The sequence below is a fragment of the Vicugna pacos genome, chromosome 11 (assembly GCF_048564905.1).
Source record: "Vicugna pacos chromosome 11, VicPac4, whole genome shotgun sequence".
NCBI classification, from domain to species: Eukaryota; Metazoa; Chordata; class Mammalia; order Artiodactyla; family Camelidae; genus Vicugna; species Vicugna pacos.
The window spans coordinates 23,883,631-23,902,272 of NC_132997.1; the positions used below are offsets into that span (position 1 = coordinate 23,883,631).

General features: G+C 41.2%; 1 pseudogene; it reads right to left on the bottom strand.

The window, feature by feature from the left end:
* The window catches only part of LOC140699217 (formin-2-like), a 162,487-nt pseudogene that overhangs the window by 83,915 nt on the left and 59,930 nt on the right, over positions 1-18,642 (bottom strand).

An 18,642-nucleotide genomic window follows, 5' to 3' on the forward strand; every position in this document is an offset into this window, starting at 1 on the left:
AAATACCTCGGGAAAGTGCTCATTAGGATTTTACAGCTTTAGGATCCATGCACCCAGTTATACACACCCTTGGTTCTCTTCATGACATTCTCCTTACTTACAGATCCACCTCCTTAAATCTTTTGATCAGCATAAATTAGAGCAGATAGAATAACAGAGTGGTAGAAACAAAAATAAAAAAGTTTACTGTAACCACCGCACTGAGGCTGTAAAATAAACTGAGTTAACCAGTGGAAAGGCATTGCTATCTCTGTAGTTTGTTTAACAAATTGATTTAAGAAATTCAAAAAATATTCCTCAGCCTCCACAGTAAAATACAATGTGTAGATCAGGTAATTGAAGCTTTACCTTTAGGGCAGTTTAGGCCCAAACTGAGAACCCAGATTCCCCAGTCAGCTAGTATTGAGCCAGAAAGGTCACATTTGAAACATGGACGAACTTTTCAGGGTCTCTTTCAAGAATTCATATCTTGATTGACACCAGAAGTTTTGCTATTTGGCATACTAAGTATCAGGAATAGCTTTTCATTGTCAAAATAGGTGGTTTAATTAACATGATATTAGAAATGAACTCTCATTGGTAAAACTAAAGGAATTTAATGAAGTGGACCAGCAAAAACAAATCAGAGAATATCCTCATTCTTACAAGAACTAGGTAAGACTTGGGCGAGGGGCGATGTTAAGGCTTGATGCCTGGATGGTGCTGCACTGAGCCACTGGTTTGGCGATGTCTCTTAGGCTGCTGAGAACCATTAGGCACAGAATCCCCCCTTCTGCATGTCCGCATCACGTGAACCTTTCATGGAAGGAGTCGTCAAGTTCCAAGGTAGCAAGCTGTACCTACCCTGAAAAGGGGACTCTCACTGAGAGAGCTTCAGCACCCCAATAATAAAGCCACTCAGCCTCTGACTTCATTTGCTCCACATAAAAGAGGCAGCACCAGCAGCCAAGGGGATAAATGGTTTGATTCAGGATTTCATCATTCACCAAAACACAAGGTTTGCTCAAAGCACTCTCTACAACCTGACATAAACCAAAAGTAACGTCAGCCCATGCTCTAGGCCTGCAGTCACAGCCCAGGACCAGGGTACATTTCAGTGCTGTGATGGAAACCTCAAATCCTCCCCCTCATCCTACGGCTCCACTAGCAGAAAATAAGCAAAACACAAACTTCTCTCATGTCTCTCTAACCTCTACAGAATCCAATGTCCACTCTTCAACTTGTCCTTTAAATGTTTCTATGTTCCTTCCATTCATCCTCCCAAATTCATCCGTTTCCTAAGTGAAGCCCCACTCCACCAGCACGCCCTCCCTAGTCCTCCCCACTCATGGAAACCGGTCAGTTATGAAGTTGGGTTGACGCCTCACCTCACCGCTCCTGAATCACGAGGCTGACCCCGCATGCCTGCCGCCCCTCATTCTGACAGTTCACAGCGTGCTGTCCAGAACGGTGGCTTAACACTTTCCTGAATGCATCTCAGCTTCCCTCCAATTGACTGAAAACTCCTCCATCACATGAGGTATGTACACAGGTCTAATATTTGGCAATGTTAACATGACTTCATAAAAGCCACCTCATGCTTATTGAATTAACACAACTGTCAGATAATTGTTTTGTTTTGTATTTTGACAAAAGAGATGGCTTGTCAATCTGAGCAGTGGCTATCGCTGGTAATCTCATTTTCCTCATTTACTTAACAAACTACCAAGGGGTACTTTGTGTATCAAATGGAAACAACATTATCAAGCAATCCATTATCTCTAAACCTATTGGCAATTTTACAATACAAAGAGAAATACGGAGTAGACAAAACTCCTGGTATATAGTCAGTGCTGCACACTAGACAAATCTCATAACTTTATGAGGCCTCAGTGTTCTCACCAGTAATTCAGGAAAAATGCCTGTTCTGGTCTTTTTTACAAGATTGGGGTGAGGTGGGAGCAAGTGCCATGTGGAAAGAGCTAGGAAAACCACACGGTCTTATGCAAGTATAACCACCATGATTACTACTTGTTTTGATTTTCTTTCATCTGTGTTTGATTAGAATAGTCACATATCCCTTATACTTTAAAAACCCCTTTTTAGAGGAATTCAAAATTGTCATCATACATATAAAACATCTTCACAGAACCAGCACCAAGTCTCTGCTTTATGATGAGAAGCTAGTTGACCAAACTTTAGTCTGCAGAGTCTCCTTGGCGTTTGTGCTGACTGTCACTAAGTTTTGAATTCAGTGAGTAATTCCCGGTGGTGTTTCCTCAATCATCCACATTTGTCTTTTTCTCTGTTGTTTTCCCAACATTTTGGAAATGTATTTGCTATTTTCCCAAGTACAGTATATAAGCTCCTTGCCACCAGTTACCAACCATATCCTATGTCCCCTTATTCTCCCCTGGATGTTATTCTGTACACATAACAGATACACAATGAGTATTAAGGAACTACACGGGGCAAGATCAATAAACATTGTCTTTTAACAAATTGAACCACAGTTTTATATCTGAGTTAAAACAGGGAAATTTTTCCCTGGCACTACTGCACTTTCTTAAACTCTTAAATCTGTTTGACTTTTGTTGAACTGGGTCATTTCTTACTGTAAAGAAAACAGATACAAGCTTTCTACCATAGGCAGATTAGAAGATTGAAAATCACAATCTAAAAGTGGCATAAATAGTTCACAAGCCTGCTATTTCAAAAAAGAAAAAATGGTTTCTTTTAGCAGATATTTCCCCATCTTTTAACTGGCCTATAAACAACAGCCCCCCAAATAACTCAGCTATAATCCACAAGTAGTCTATTTGAGAGGGCCCACAAGAAAACTATGATGATCAAAGTCAGGGACTCTAAGAGTGCTGCACTGAGATCCTTCTAGTGAAGATCAGGGTTTGGTTGTCACCATAAAATATTTCAGGTTAACACTTTTTTGATGGTGCTAACTGCATACAAGAAAATCTCATTGCCCTCAGTCTATATATTAAAGCAGAATCCTAATGACTCTCAGAGAGGCATGGTACCCTTCCCATCATCCCACTGACACTCCTATGACTCGTCAGTGGGTGGAGATGGGCGGTCCACACATGTGGGAACAGTCTGGGTTCCTCACTTCCTAAGATGTTCTCAGCACCGCCCCAGCTCAAGTGTCCATCAAGGCCCAAGGATCTATATTTGAGTGGTGACACACAGTCAGTGCACCCTAGACATTCCATGAAGTATAGTCTCCCACCAGATATCCAAAGTGTGACTGAGGGAAAAAATGTAAAACATAGCCCCACAGTGTGCTGCACACCCGTTTCTTTCCATGTACTCATCTACCCTGGAGGGCACAGAAGAGTGCGTCTCAGGCCAGCAGAGGGCTCTTCGCCTGCACCTGCTCAACTGGCCTCAACACCTGGCTTGGCTGTAAGCCCTGAGGAAGGAGATGGTGAGGTCCCCTGGGAGTAGCCTGTGGGGCATGCCCATCCCTCACACAGCGCTGTCTGCAGGTGAAAGTTCTTGTATTAGAACTTCACAGCTTCATTTGAGGAACTAAATACTTGGATGGCATTTTGAGTTTATTTGTGCTGTTTTCATCTTACGGATGAGACATGCTTTCCATTCTGGCCAATAGAACATTTGAAGTAAGTTCACGGCCCGCCCGCCTCAGGCCTGGGCTCCGGAACGCGTGTTTCTGGTTAGCCATGACCCCAGCTCCAGCTCATGTTCCTCCCACAGTGTTGCCTTTTTTCCCTTTTCACTCATAGCTGATTTTTATTATCTTATGTTATGCTGTCTTACTTTCTTGCTAATTACTGTAAATACTTTTTGGAATAAGGTGATGATAAATACATTAGTATTAGGGAAATGATGGAAGAGCCACTTCTACTTAAACTCATTTGAACTTTTTCTAGGATCACTGGCTGAATAAAAGGTAGCTTCACTGGATAACAGACTAAATTGTACTTACAAAATTTTGGTTTGCATTGATCATTTAATTATTAAAAAACCATAGCACAACTGTACAGAACTGCTTTGAAACAGGGGAGATAAAAATAAGTAATCAGTACCACACACAGCAGCACCCACTGGGTCTGTTCTCCTTTCTCTGACTATTTTATGTGGGTGTAATCATAGCGCTCAAGCATTTATAATAACATAATATGTACATTTGTTTAATTATTGGATCATTTTCACACTGATAATTTATATCACTCCCACAATCTTGACACAATTAACATTACACTGTAGCCATTTAATCAGCTCCAGACAGAACAGGAAAAAGTGACCAAAGCACCCCTGGTTCATATTTAAATAAGTTGTAAACCTGGAAGGGTACTCGGGACCTTTGAATGATGCAGGTTGGAACTGTGAGGGTCCACTTATACGCAGATTTTTTCAGCAGTAAATACTATAGTACTGCTCAGTCTATGCATCATTGAATCTGCAGATGTGGAGGAACCACAGATACGGGGCCCAACTATACCATACAGGTGCATTGCCCCCACACTGTTCAAGGGTCAACTGAGTATATAAAAATGAGAAATGCAAATGAATACCAAGAGTAATATCAAGAAAACTAAATCTAAAGTTGAGCGGAGGTCTTTGAAATTGTTTCAGGATAATATAAAGGGGTGTTTTCCTAAATCTGTGCTCAAAACAAGCACTGACATTACTACTACTGAGACTGCAAATTTGTGCAAATTTTGTGGAAGGGAATTGAGCATCCAATGAATTTAAATACTGATCCCTTTGGAACCAGCAATTCTACTTAGAGTTTTCTCTGAGGAAAAAGTAAATTAATGATATGTAAAAAGATTCATATATTAGAATATATTTATATCAGTTATTTATGTTTTAAAAAGAGAAAAAAGCAAAATTTCCAACAACAGCAATACAAACAAACAATTGTGGTAGGTACAAATAAGCAAGAGTCATTAAAATCATATCACATCAAATGCCCTGTAACATTTTCTTCATGATATACGTTCATAGGTGAAAATAACAGGCTACAAACTGCATGTGCATTGTAAAATTAATAACCTGAGGTAATGACAGAAGAGGTCATTAGAACCACTCTTGCTGGAGACTAGAAAAAATGACATATATGTGTATATATGTGTGTGGTATGTGTGTATATATATGAATATATACATTTACATGTATATTTTTCTGCTGAGAGGCAAAGGGGAAGGGAGCATTACATTGAGAAACTGAAAAGCAAGAATCCAGGGGAGAACACACACCTAGGAAGTGGACACTCGTGTTCACTTTTTTTCCCTGAGGGTTTCTGTGAGAATCTGACTGCAAGTTATGAGGGAAAGGATCGGAGGATGGTGATTCTGACACCTTCACTGTATGTTAGAATTCAAGAGGCCATCATACTAGGAATAAAGGCAAACTAGAAGTAGACCAAAATTCAACTTCAAATCACCTAAATCCCTGAATATAATTCAAGCTGATCCTGGAATTTTAGTGTCCCAGATCCCTCACAAAACCAAATACAAATCCTATCTGTAAAAAGGTTATATCAATTCAGGCATCTACACAGCATAAAATAAAACATAACTGGAAGCATGCTGACACAAATAAAAAATTTCTAAAAATGAATAGAAAAATAACAGAAGACACACAAGTGCATCAGATATTATCAGACACATATTTTTAAATAATTATATTGAATCATTTCAAGAAAATAAAAGACAAAATGTAGAATTCCAATACAAAACTGTAAACAATTAAAGAACTGAGAAATTCTAGAATTGATAAAATAACCAAAATTAAACTAGGCAACAGATGTGTTTAAGGGTAGATGAGAAGAAGCTGACTATAGAGTTAGTGCACTTGAAGAGAGATGAACAGAAACCACCTAGGATGAAACAGAGTGAGAAGGATCACTGACCACAGAGAGAGTAAGAGACATATAGGAAACAGTGAGAAACTATAATGCATGTGCAACTGGCCTGACAGAAGGAAAGGAAAACAGACAGAGTAACACTGAAGCATCATCTGAAAAGAGGCCATGGCTGATGCCATTATAAAATGACAGAATACATTCGAGTCACTGATTTATGAAGCCCTATGAAAACTAGAAGAATAAATATAGAGACAACCACACTTAGGTACACTTGGTAAAACTTTTAGGGAAAAAAGGTAAAAATAAAATTTTAAAAGCAGCCACAAAAAACAGATTAACAACAGAAAGCAATAAATAGGATATTTTTCTTAAGGAGTCAGTGTCATCGGAAGCTATGAGATACTGGAATGGTCTTACTGAAATGCTGAAATGGGCTCAGTCAAGGTTGTGGAATAAGAAGATGTGGAGCTCACCTCTCCTGGTGAACACATCAAACATACGTCTACATGTGGAACAAACCTCACTGAAAAGCTAACTGGGAAATGGCAGAAGGACTGGCGTACAACCAAGGCTATCAGAAAGATACACAATTGTGTAGGAAGGGAAGAGAAGTGATGAGGTTGAGACCTGTGTTCCTGGGAGGGAACTGAGTGCAAGGGAGATCATATGGGTGGAGCACCTCCGTGCGGAGTGAGCAGTATAAGCCACAGATTGGTGGCCCCAGTCCTGGGAGGCTACGCGGGGGAGTCAAGCTCCCTTGGTTGGCTGCAGGGGTCACAATTATGGGGTATGTGGGAGGTGGGGTAGGGTGGGGACCAGGGAGAGTAAAGGTGGAGAAGAGGGGGAGGGAGGGGGAGAGTGGAGGCCCTGGATACAATCATGCTGTGCACTAACTTCACAGGACAGGGAGCCCTCCATGAGATAAATCACACCTGGTCCTCGTAAAAGCGAGTCACAATGAGCAGGGAAGGGGAAGTGAAGGGACTAATCCAGACAAGAGGCCTAAAGCAGAGGGATGGTGGTGGCCCTTTCACTTCAAGGAAGGAGGACAAATTGGTGGCATTTGGCAAAGGAGTCTGGTTTCAAAATTGCTGACTCTAAGATGCCAGTGGAAACCTGAGGTCAAGGCTCTCAGCAGGCAGACAGATGCATATGTGACTAGAGTTGGGATCTGCATGCAAGTCAGGATGTATGTGTAAAGACAAAGAGGAGGGGAGAGGGGAGGGAAGACAAACGTAAGGACTTTACCTTAAGGAACATCTATATTTTAGCAGCAAGAAGGAATAAGGAGAAAAAGTAGTGTTTTGCAGCAAGCCAAGTGAATAGGCATTTTTAGGAAGCCTTGTTTAAAACTGCCTCAAATCCTACCAGAAGTAAAGTGAACTCTCAAAAAAATAAGAGAACAAGCAGGAGGGTAGAGCTCAGTGCTAGAGTGTATGCTTAGCATGCATGAGGTCTTGGGTTCAACCCCCAGCACCTCCACTAAAAATAAATAAACTTAATTAACTTCCCCCAATAAATACATAAAATAAGGAAATAAAAGATAAATCTTTAAAAATTATTTTAAAAAACTAAGGAAACAGACATCTTTTCAGAAAGATCTTAAACGGTGATGTGACTAGAAATTGAATAATAGAGGACAAAATAGTGGTAGAAAAAATAGAAGCATCTTTTCCAGAACTTTTGCAAGAAGAGTTAGTCCATGTAAGAGGAAACTGAGTAAGATCACATAAAACTCCAAACTCCCAATAAAATGAGAGAGTCCCAGCTCAGAATGAATAGGCTGGACAGTTGCTAAGGACAAGGAAAGGCATTTGAAACAGGGAAGGGCCAGCAAAAGGCAGTGGGAAATAAAACATGTGCTGCTCAGTGCAGGGTACGCAGGCAGCTCAGAGCAGGCCTCTCGGACGTTCGTGGACTTTCTCCAGTAACTGCCCACAGCCCTGGGTAGGAGAGCAGAAGGTGATGGCAGTGAGGGAGAAACTCCAGGAAAAGCCTGAGAAATGCTAAGATAGTAGCAAGCTTATCTCTGCACAGATCTGCTTAGTACAGCAGCAATGGTTCCAGAAACAGAATTTCCTAAATCGGAAATTTAGCATGACTTTTGTGCCTAACACTCCAGCTCACACTGGAAGTAGGGACAGGCAACAGGGCTGTAGTGTTGAGGTTCCCGAGATATGGGAGCAGGCCCAGGAAGAGGTGATCCTGGTAGGAAGGCACCGTATGACATGACTGATGAACACACACACACACAAACACACACACACACACACACACCCCTAATTCCTGGCACCGTGAGATTAGGAGATCCAAAGAGATCCAGCAAAGGTATGGATTGCAAAAACATGTGATCTGATTAAAAAGAAACCAACTCTAAGTTAAAGGAAGAAGTAAAAGGAATTTTTTGAAGGAAAAAAGTAGCTCAGTTTATCAAAAGGGCACGTAGGTTCAGACGGGGCCTGGAGGAGAGAGATCAGGACTGAATTAGATTGGGGGGAGTGTGATGTGTGAGTAAATGTCAGGGCTCACGGTGGTGACCACCCATGAGAAGAAATAAGAAAAGAGCGCTGAGAGCAAGGACTAACTTGGACCAGTGCCATTTATTCAAAAGTCCGCTGGTCCCTCTGCAGGTACCGCACAGCCCTGTGCGGTGAGAGACAGATCTCTGCTCATTAGCATTCAGTCTCATAATCAGATACTCACAAACCTCAAGCTGAGGGGGAGAATATCCAAATACCTGTAATGACACTTGCTTCACTAGAAGGAAGTATTGCAGGAAACTGCATTTGTGGTTTTTCAAGGCAGAACTCTCCTCCCTCACAATCCAGGCTTCACACACCAGAGCCTAGATTTTCTCAAAGGTTTTAGCTGAAGGTGAAGTTTGACAATTTGCTTCAGGAAAACGGAGACCAAGCAGAAGCAGCACATATGTTAAAGCTGCCTGCTGAGTCTCTTTCTCAGAAAAAGAAGTTTAAATAAAGGGTCAGACTTAAAATTTATCATCCACCATGAGTAGCAGCCTGGAAGTAAGGTAAAAATCCATAATGAGCTCTACTGCTTACACACGAGGGTGTGGATGGTGCTTCCAGGGAAACTGATGGGACAGCGAGCAGACTGTACTGCCATCACGGCCACAGCTGTTATCACCATCGTTCAAAGACAAGGCCTGTGCTCACACATCACTCTCCAGAGCTCAAACATCACTGCACAACACAGAGGCTTCCACAAGCCATTTCTAAAGACCAAGCACTCATACTAATGTACCAGTTTATCCATATGATCCATGTACAGTCCCCTGGGAAGACAGTTCATTAGCTCAGTCTTGTTTCTACAACATATTACTTATTTTCTGAAGTTATTAACAAAGGAAGGTTCCTGTTAGAACTTGTGCATTTGCCTTTGACCATACTTGTCAATCGCTATTATGTTTGTATTCATAGACTAACGATTCTAAAACACATTCAAAGACCTCTGCATAACAGTGATGGTGGTTAAGAGCAGACATTTCAGAGTTCAACAGACTGAGATGGGAACCATTTCCTACTAGTTACAATATCCAGTCTCCCTCTAAAACAGATATTAATAACTAATACCTCCCAGGGGTGTTATAAGGTGTTATAATGATCAAATGACATATGTAAAATCCTTAGCAAAGTAAGGACTTCAAAAAATGTTATTGTTATTTGAGGTCATTAGAGGTCATGGAGTTGGACATCATTTACCAGTGAGGTAACACAGTAAGAGTTTAGAAACAAAATCAATTTTCATCACCTAGCTCAGTACTCTTTAGATGGACTTTAATTTCAAATTATTATTAAACATCACAATAATATTAATTAAAGTCATAATCCAACAAGGTTCTGAGAAGGATGTGCCTTAATTGTGTTTTGCTTGGTCTTAACTTGTGAAAACTTTCCTCATGCTTAAAGACACTGCTTCTTGTTTGTAACTAAGGAGAACATGGGATGAACTGATGTCTTGTTTAATCAGTGGTCATATTATGCTGGGTGCAGAAAAGATTAACCAGTTTCTGTCAGTACCGCACGGACCACGTCTGATGGATGGCTGACCTTAAATCTGCATTTGTAGCCCATCACATCTGTAAGAATCCATGACCTTTATACCTTGACATAAGCTCCTTGACATAAGCTCCTTAAAAGTGAAATAATATTTCAATAAAAGTGAATCCTTTAGCTAAAGGACATAGTCGTTTAGTAAATTCAACTTAGTGAAAATTGTTTTATCTAAAAAGGAAGGTGTGTTTGCTTAACCTAAAACTCAGCTGAAGGGAGTTATCCAGAGCTTTAACTGAGAAAGTACTGGGTCATAAGAGTACAAGAAACCTTTAATTTCATCAACATCACCAGTCAAATTATTGGATTATTTTCTCCAATATGATTATATCCTTAACTGTATCCATATTTGTTTTCATCTGTACTTGGAGAAAGAAAACTACAGTTACTATTTTCCTGGTAATGTAGAAAGCAGCTTCCATTTCTCTCCAATTTTAAAAAAAATTGCTAAGTGAACAAAATTTTTAAATTTTTAAAATCAAAACTATTACAATTAATTTTCCAGTGAGTATATCTTGTGGTGCTGAATTTTAACATGTCTTCCAGTCACTGTGTAAACTTGGAAATTATACCTGACCCTTAAACTACATGTGTTTGAACTGCATGGGTCCACGTACATGCAAACTTTCTCAACAGTAAATACTGCAGTACTACCAGTTGGTTGAACTGCAGATACGAAGAGCTCACTATAAATTATATGCAGCTTTTAGACTATCGGAGGGTAGGCCCTCACCCCCACATTGTTAAAGATCATTGCGATCCCATTCTGGGAATTCTCTTTCCATAATTTGAAATGACCAGAAAAGGGCAGAGCTACACATCCGATACTTGGATCCCTGTGCATGAACAAAAAGAAACTTTCAAAATGAAGCTGAGTTCTATTTTTGACTGAAATTTAGTACTTCAATGGCCATATTTGCTGAGCGTAGAGACATGCCAAGAAGAAATGGCTACCTAATTTCTCTTCTGCACAAATAGGGGAACAAAAATGAACAATGCAGTAGAATAAATGCTGTAGAATAAATGTAGCAGAAATGCTTGGCATTAGCAGAAAAAGAAATGGAATAATCTGACATTAATAGTACCTTGCTTATTTTATGCATACACATAAAATGTTTGTACCAACAATTATGTGGTACAACTAAATCGCTTACAAATCAAATCAGAAATACTTGGTATGTGTGATAAGGGTAAAGATAAAAAATTTGTAAAAATCAACCTATAAAAATAACTTTATCTCTGTCTGTATATGCATTCCATAACAACTGCTTAATCTAGAATACATACCTTGTAGACAAGATTATTAAAGAGGTTGAAAATTTTTTCTCTCTGATTGTTTGAAAGTCTGATAAACTCATAATTATTTTATTCTCAGTCTTAAATACTCTGTAACTTCAATATTCCATAACCCCTTAGCTTCAAAAGTGAAATTCAGAAGAACACGCTTATAAATATATAAAGAAAGAAGCAAAAGGAAGAAATATCCCAGGGATTAGGCCTGGGGCCACAGTGAATACTGGGTAAGATTATATTTGATACACTTTTTATTAAAGATAGGAATTTATTCAGTACATTTCTAGGTTTGAATATCTGCATTTTACACCTCAACTTTTTTCAAGTAAGAATAATGAAAGTATTAAACAGAGAAAGTCCCTGTAAGAAATTAAAGGTGGCCTTAGCTCTACTGAAGATTCTATCAACTGCCTGAAGACCAACTGCCTCTCTCTCTTTCTCTCTCTCAGCTGAGCAGTTTCTCAATCACACACAAACAGTGGACCAAAGCCTTAATGAGCAGTCTGGGGAAAATGTTCTGTCATTACGCTGAGTTCTAGCACAGCAGCTTTCATTAGCTGAGCTAAAACTCTTTGAGAATTCAAAGGTAGGACCCCCTTGGAGTCAAAGGAAGAGAGGCAAAATGCAGTTTTCACATCTAGGCAGCAACTAATATTCACAGAACAGATTTTCTAGAGTGAGGCTTTCCCAAACCTAGCTGATAAAAAATTCCTATAATCCAGAGTCCAACCTCAGACCTAGCCCACCAGACATTCCAAAAGTGGAGCCCCAAAATGAGAATTTTAGAAGCTCTCTGGATAGCACAACACTGTGGCAGAGAGGAGCAGTGGCTGAAGCTACAGACCTAGCCAGGAGGTGGCTAAGGAAGGGCCCTGTGAACCATGAACAAGAGCTTTGGGGTTGCCCTCAGCTGAGGGTGAAGCATCTCCAGCAAGTGTGATGTGATCACTCCTCTAAGTGAGAGGAGCTGGGGTCAGGGGACCAGAGTGAAACCATGGAGGCTAATAAGGAGACATTACATTTGTCTAGAGGCACAAAGTTTACTTGCACCAGAGTGATGACAATGGAAAAAAAATAAGGCCAGAGTTTCTAGACCCTTGATCCTTGAACAACCCAGGTTTGAACTGCACAGGTCCACTTATACACAATTTTTTTTCATTAATAAATACTTCAGTAGCACAGAATCCACAGATTGAACTGTGGGTGCAGGTGGACGGACGCCTATAACCTATAGGAGGATTCTCCACTGTGCCCCCCTGCATTGTTCAAGAGTCAACAACATCTTTGAATCAACAGGCTTCAGCAGTAGACGGGCAATGGAAGGTGAAGAAAAGGCACGAGACGTGGAGTCAGCTTTCTTGGGTTTGAATTCCATCTCTGCCACTTATGACTTAGCAAGTTACACCGAGTCTCAGTTTTCACATCAGAAAATGGAAGTAGGATTAAATAAATTGTTTAAATTAAAATGAATCAAGTTAAGTGATCCATGTGAAACACTCAGCACTGTGCTTGGCCCTTAGTAAGCACTGACAAGACGTTGGCTGGTATTCATGGGTTTTGTCATTAATGATGTTGTTGTGAAAAGATAATCACTGAGACCTACTCTGGGCAAGGCACTGCAAAAATAAAAAAAATTTTTTTTGAAAGGGGAAAACAAGCTTCCCTGATGACAAGTATGGAGACCCAAGACCAATTTCCGTTCCCCCATGACAGCTGCTGAGGTATTTACTTACTTATTTTTGCAAAAGAGAGAAGTGCTTAAGTGTGGAAACAATTTAGTTTTGTTGCTGTAACAGAAAAGAACAAATCTGACTCCATATTAGATCTGTTTCTTTGGCTTTAACTCTGTGCCCTGTTTTCTAGGCTTAGTTTTGCTAGCTCTGCACATTTTGTAAAATATGTTGCCTTTAGCCTGAAATATACAGGAGAGTCTATTGTCAAGGCTCTGATCTTTAAGGATATTGACACTTTTGCACTTCTATAAAGATGACAAGTTGCACAATAGAAACTAACATTTGTTTTGTTAGAGGTTTTAAAGGGGCACCATGACCTGACCCAGGAGGGCAGCTACAAAAAAAAAAAAAAAGAATTCCTACACCAAGAAGTTTGCAACAACCAACCACACCTTCTCCCCTTTTTAGTAAAAGGAGCCTGAATTCTGACTTTAGGATGGTTCTCCAAGACATTAGTCTGCCATTCTCTTGGTCTGCCGGGTTTCTGAATAAAGTCACAATTCCTTGCTCCAACACCTCATCTCCTGATTTATTGGCCTATCATGTGACAAGCAGAACGAGTTTGGACTCAGTAACATTACCATGATCCTCAATGACACAGATCATTGCAGTATGAATATCCTGGCATAAAGAAACAAGAAATAAATTCCAGTTTTTTGACTCTCTCCTCCATTCCTACTGACTGGACTGGCAGAACCAAATTAGACCCACGTGGATTCACATAAGCTACATTTGCCGTGGGACTAGTCACTCCCTCTCCCATTCTCCTGCTTACACTGGGGAGAGCATCACCCACCCACAGGTCTTCACTGCTATGTCCAAAGTGAGTCTGAAGCTCCTGCTTTGTCAAGATATCACTTTAAAGGGTGTGCCTATAGTATTTGTCAACGGCACTGGCACAATACTGACACAGATTGGTGCCTGATAAATCTGGGACGGGTTCTTAAATATCAAGGCAATATATCCTATAGAGACAGTAAATTTTTTCTTATTAGACAGCAAACCAGATGTTAATCTTCTCAGTATATGCTTTCCCACATACTTTGAAAGTCAGCATACATAGACAACTCTCTTTGAGTTTTGTAACTTACAGCTGGGAAGGGGAGGGATTTATGGACCAATCGTGGCCCTGCAAAGACCTTCTGCTACATCGTGCACAGATCTCAGAACCCGTGTCCTGCACACCCTGTTTGCAGAGTATTATGCCAAGATCAGCATTCTAAGGTACATAATACCCGATTTCTCCTCAAACCTTGCCTTGGCTTCTGCTGCCATCTATTCTGAATCTGAAAATCACCTCTTATTACAGCTGTATTTGCATTTGCAGCAGAATGCTAGAAATAAAGGCTTTCTCCTCTGCGTCCTGTGACCTGAGAACTCCATCTCCTCTTGTCAGAAGTCCTCTTCTCCAACCACCTTCAGTACATATATAGACAACATACAACCAATATTTACTACAAAATGGGGTGATTTTCAGACTCCAAAAAGTTCCCCTAATGCCAATTCCCAACCTCAGTTATATTTTGGCTTTGCATGAGATGTTTCTTTTTCAAGGATATCCTATTTTTGTGCCCCTGAAGGAGTCACTAGGGCCTTCAATACAGCCTAACTACCTTGAGAAGCCTGACCTTAGAACATGATGGTGACGACAAGCAGGCACCTCACTCCTACCCGCAGGCTTAAATGTGGGCTCTCTCCAGACTCACAGACAGCAGGAAGCTCCAAAGCATTTCTGATCTGCACCCAAGGTGCATCCCTTCAGCACTAATCAGAACTGCCCTCCTCCCAGGCAGCTGCCCCCGAGGGAGCCAGTCACGCCAGGGCCTTCACATGGAGCATCGTGGCAAAAATTCTCATTTTTAAAGTTCTCATTTCAGGGCAGTATTTAAAGTACATCTTCAGGTCCTTATTTTTCATACAGATTTCTCAGGCTGCTAATACTGAGCTCCACATTTCCTAGGCTGTCTTCCATCTTTGAATCCCTAATATCTACTGATAAGAATCCCCAACATCCTTTTCAAACATCTTTAAAATTAGCCCAAGATTCTTTACAGCACATTCACCTGACCCGGAATTAATAAGATTAATTTGTTAAAGAAATACTCATTACCCAATTACATTGAATGCTCTGGACCATTAACCAAAAGAACATGGGGAAAGTGGAAGAAGTGTTTCCTTCTCTAATGGAGGCAGTATGGCTTGGGGACAAACAAATTGACATGAGTGTACAGGTAAGTCACTTAACTTTTGTGTCAACTCTGCTCCCAAGCCAACATCCTCAACTCCCCCCTCACTAACCTTCAGATGTATCCATCCCTATGGGTAAAACATCAGCTTGAGATCAGCGCACTGTTTTGCTGTTACCACACCTAGTGCTGGGGCAGAGGCAGCATTAACCCATCACCTCCCACCTCTGCCTCCACAGGCACCCCTCCATTCTTCTACTCAGCCCGCAGTCCTGGTTCTGTGGTATCCAAATGAAACATTTTCCACACCACCCGGCCTCACAGACCTCTTCTCACCCAATGCAGAAGTCAGCGTCTCCCAGTTTGTAGAGAACACTGAATCCATCAGCACACCCTCACTTCCACGAGCCACCTAGAAAGCACTGCATCCTCCTTTCCATGTTTGTTTTTAACACAGGTGCTCCTATTTATATCCCTGGCAAACCCCCATGGGGGTTGCTGTGCATCCTGCCCCTTTTGGCTTTCTCTGGACCATACACTACCCATTCTCCTTTCTCCCCTAAATCTGCAACATTTCCTGCTCTATTGGAGCCTTGCCATCAGCATCTACACAGGTCAATACACTCCCAAGCTTTTTTAAAAAAATAGTTCTCCTTCCCCACTCATAAACCACTCAGTTCTTCTCTCTGACACAAAACCTCCGGAGCTCATCCCACACCCACGTTGACCCACCTCCCACCTCCTCGGCCTGGGACACCCGGCCAGTGCCCACTGCAACACACTCCAACTCCTCTCTGTATCTGCAAGGTTATTAACAATAATTTTTGGCAAATGCAATGACTACTTTGCAGTCTTACTCTTACCTGACCTCTTGGCAACATTTTACATCACTTAATATTCCACCTGACTTTTTTAAAATCATCGTCTCTGACCTACCTCTCTAACTGCTCTTTATCTGTCTCCTCATGACCTCCTCCCTGCCCGCTGCATAAATGTTCATCTCTATGTCAGGCCCTTATTGATTCTCACCACAGGCACTTTTCAGTGTATAACAGCTTCAGGTATCAGCTACACGATGAAGATTCCTCAATCTCTCTCCCCCAGGCTGTCTCCTGACCCCTAGACACAAATAACCAATTACTTTTACATTTCTTTCAGTAGATTATCCTCAGTTTCAGTAAGACCTAAAGTGTGAACTAACACTTCTCCCAACCTGCTCCTCTGTGCTTTACACAGTAAACAGCATCTCCCTCTACCCTATCGTTCAAGCCAGAAATCTGGGCATATATCCTTGTTTCTGCCCTCTCACTCACCTTTACACGATCAGTCAAATCCCCAGGGCTTGTCATTTTGACCTCCTAAGGTAGTGTTTCTCAAAATGTGGTCCCTGGACCAGCAGCATCGGCATCACCTAGGAACTTGTTAGAACCACAGATTCTTCAGCCCCACCTCAGACCTCCTGACTCAGAAACTCTGGGGGTGGGGCCCGGCAATGTGTGTTAACAGGCCCTCCAGGTGATTGCAATGCCCGCTCGAGTTGGAGAACCACTAATCTATCGATATCAGCAGAACTGCCCTTTATTCAGGCCCACCACCACTTACGTGGTTAAGAGCAGTTCCTCCCCTTCTCCTGGATTACCGCAACATCTCAGAATCTTCCAGCCTCCAAGTCATACCCACAGAACACCCCTCGGCCCACACTCCACAAACACCCAGAATGCTCCCTCTAAAACACAGATCTGGTCACATCACACTCCTCTGCCTACAGCCCTCCAGCGGTTCCCTGCTGCTCTGAGGATTGAGTTCTGATTCCTAGACCCAGGTTCCAGAAGCCTCCATAAATGGTTATGTGCCGTCCAGAACCTTTGCCTTGGATGCCGACTCTGCCCCGCCCCTCCCACTGTGACACTCTGCTCCCACCACACTGACCACTCAAAATGCAGCTCCTGTACCCCCATGAAATACTGTGCCACTGCCTCTGCTCATCCAGCAGCCCCTTTGACAGTGACACAGCACAGGGAGAGCACCTGCATTTTTTATGGGAAAATTCAATAACTATTATGTGACTGGCTGGTGACCAGGCATGCGTAGAGACAGGAAGAAAAGTCATAAAATGACCCAATAAGGTTACCTCGTGCTCCAATACTGCTGGGGGGAGCATAGTCTGGCACAACCATTGTGGAAAACAGTATGGAGATTCCTCAAAAAACTAAAAATAGACTTACCATATGATCTAGCAAACCCACTTCTGGGTATATATCCAGAGGGAACTCTAATGCAAAAAGATACATGCACCCCAATGTTCATAGCCACACTGTATACAATAGCTAAGACAAGGAAGCAACCTAAATGTCCATCAACAGATGACTATATAAAGAAGTTGTGGTATATTGATACAATGGAATACTACTATGCCATAAAAAAGAATAAAATAATGCCATTTGCAGCAACACGCATGGACCTAGAGATCATCATTCTAAGTGAAGTAAGCCAGAAAGAAAAAGAAAAATACCGTATATCACTCATGTGTGGAATTTTTAAAAAAGGACACTATGAACTCATCTGCAAAACAGAAACAGACTCTCAGACTTAGTAAACAATTCTATGGTTACCAGGAAAAGGGGATGGGAGGGGATAAATTTGGGAGTTTGACATTTACAAATGTTAGCCACTATATATAAAAATAGATTTAAAAAATATTTCTTTGGTATAGCACAGGGAACTATGCTGAATATCTTATAATGATCTTTAATGGAAAAAATATGAAAATGAATATATATATATATGTATATGCAAGACTGGGACATTGTGCTGTATACCAGAGATTGACACGTTGTAATTGACTGTATCAATAATAAATAAATAAAATTTTAAAATTAAATAAATTAATTTAACTCATGTATTACCTATGTATAGACCACGGGCCAGCAAACTGCAGCCTGCAGGCCAGATCTGGGCAGCTGCCTGTTTCTGTAAATGAAGTTTTGTTAGGAAATAACAGCCATGCTCGTTCATGACACACCGTCCATGGCTGATTTCACACTACAACCACAGAGCTAAGTACTTGTGACAGAGTCAGTGAATCATTTACTAAGGCCTAAAGTATCTCCTACTCGGCGAACTTTAAAAAACTTTGCCAACTCCTCATCTAAACAAAAAAGATAATATAAAGGAAATGAATCTTGTTTCAGATTTCCAAACTCTAGTAAAAATCTGGGGGAAAAATCCTGAAGCTCCTGGCTGGGTGGTCTCTTCTCAGTCCAAGATACCACCATGGGTCTACACTTCTCCTGGCTCTTGACATGAGAGAAGGAAGGCCCTGAGAAACGCAGGTCACATCAGCAGAGCTAATTAATATTCAGTGCATATTCAGGAGAAAGAGAAGAAAAGAAAATCAGGATGGAAAAGTTGGGCTGGGTCACCCATTTTGATAAAAGTCCATCATAGAAATTCAAAATGAATTCTGTATGACCCACTGTTAGCCAAGTGGATGATAAAAAGCACCAGCTGTGAGAGCAAGAACAGGT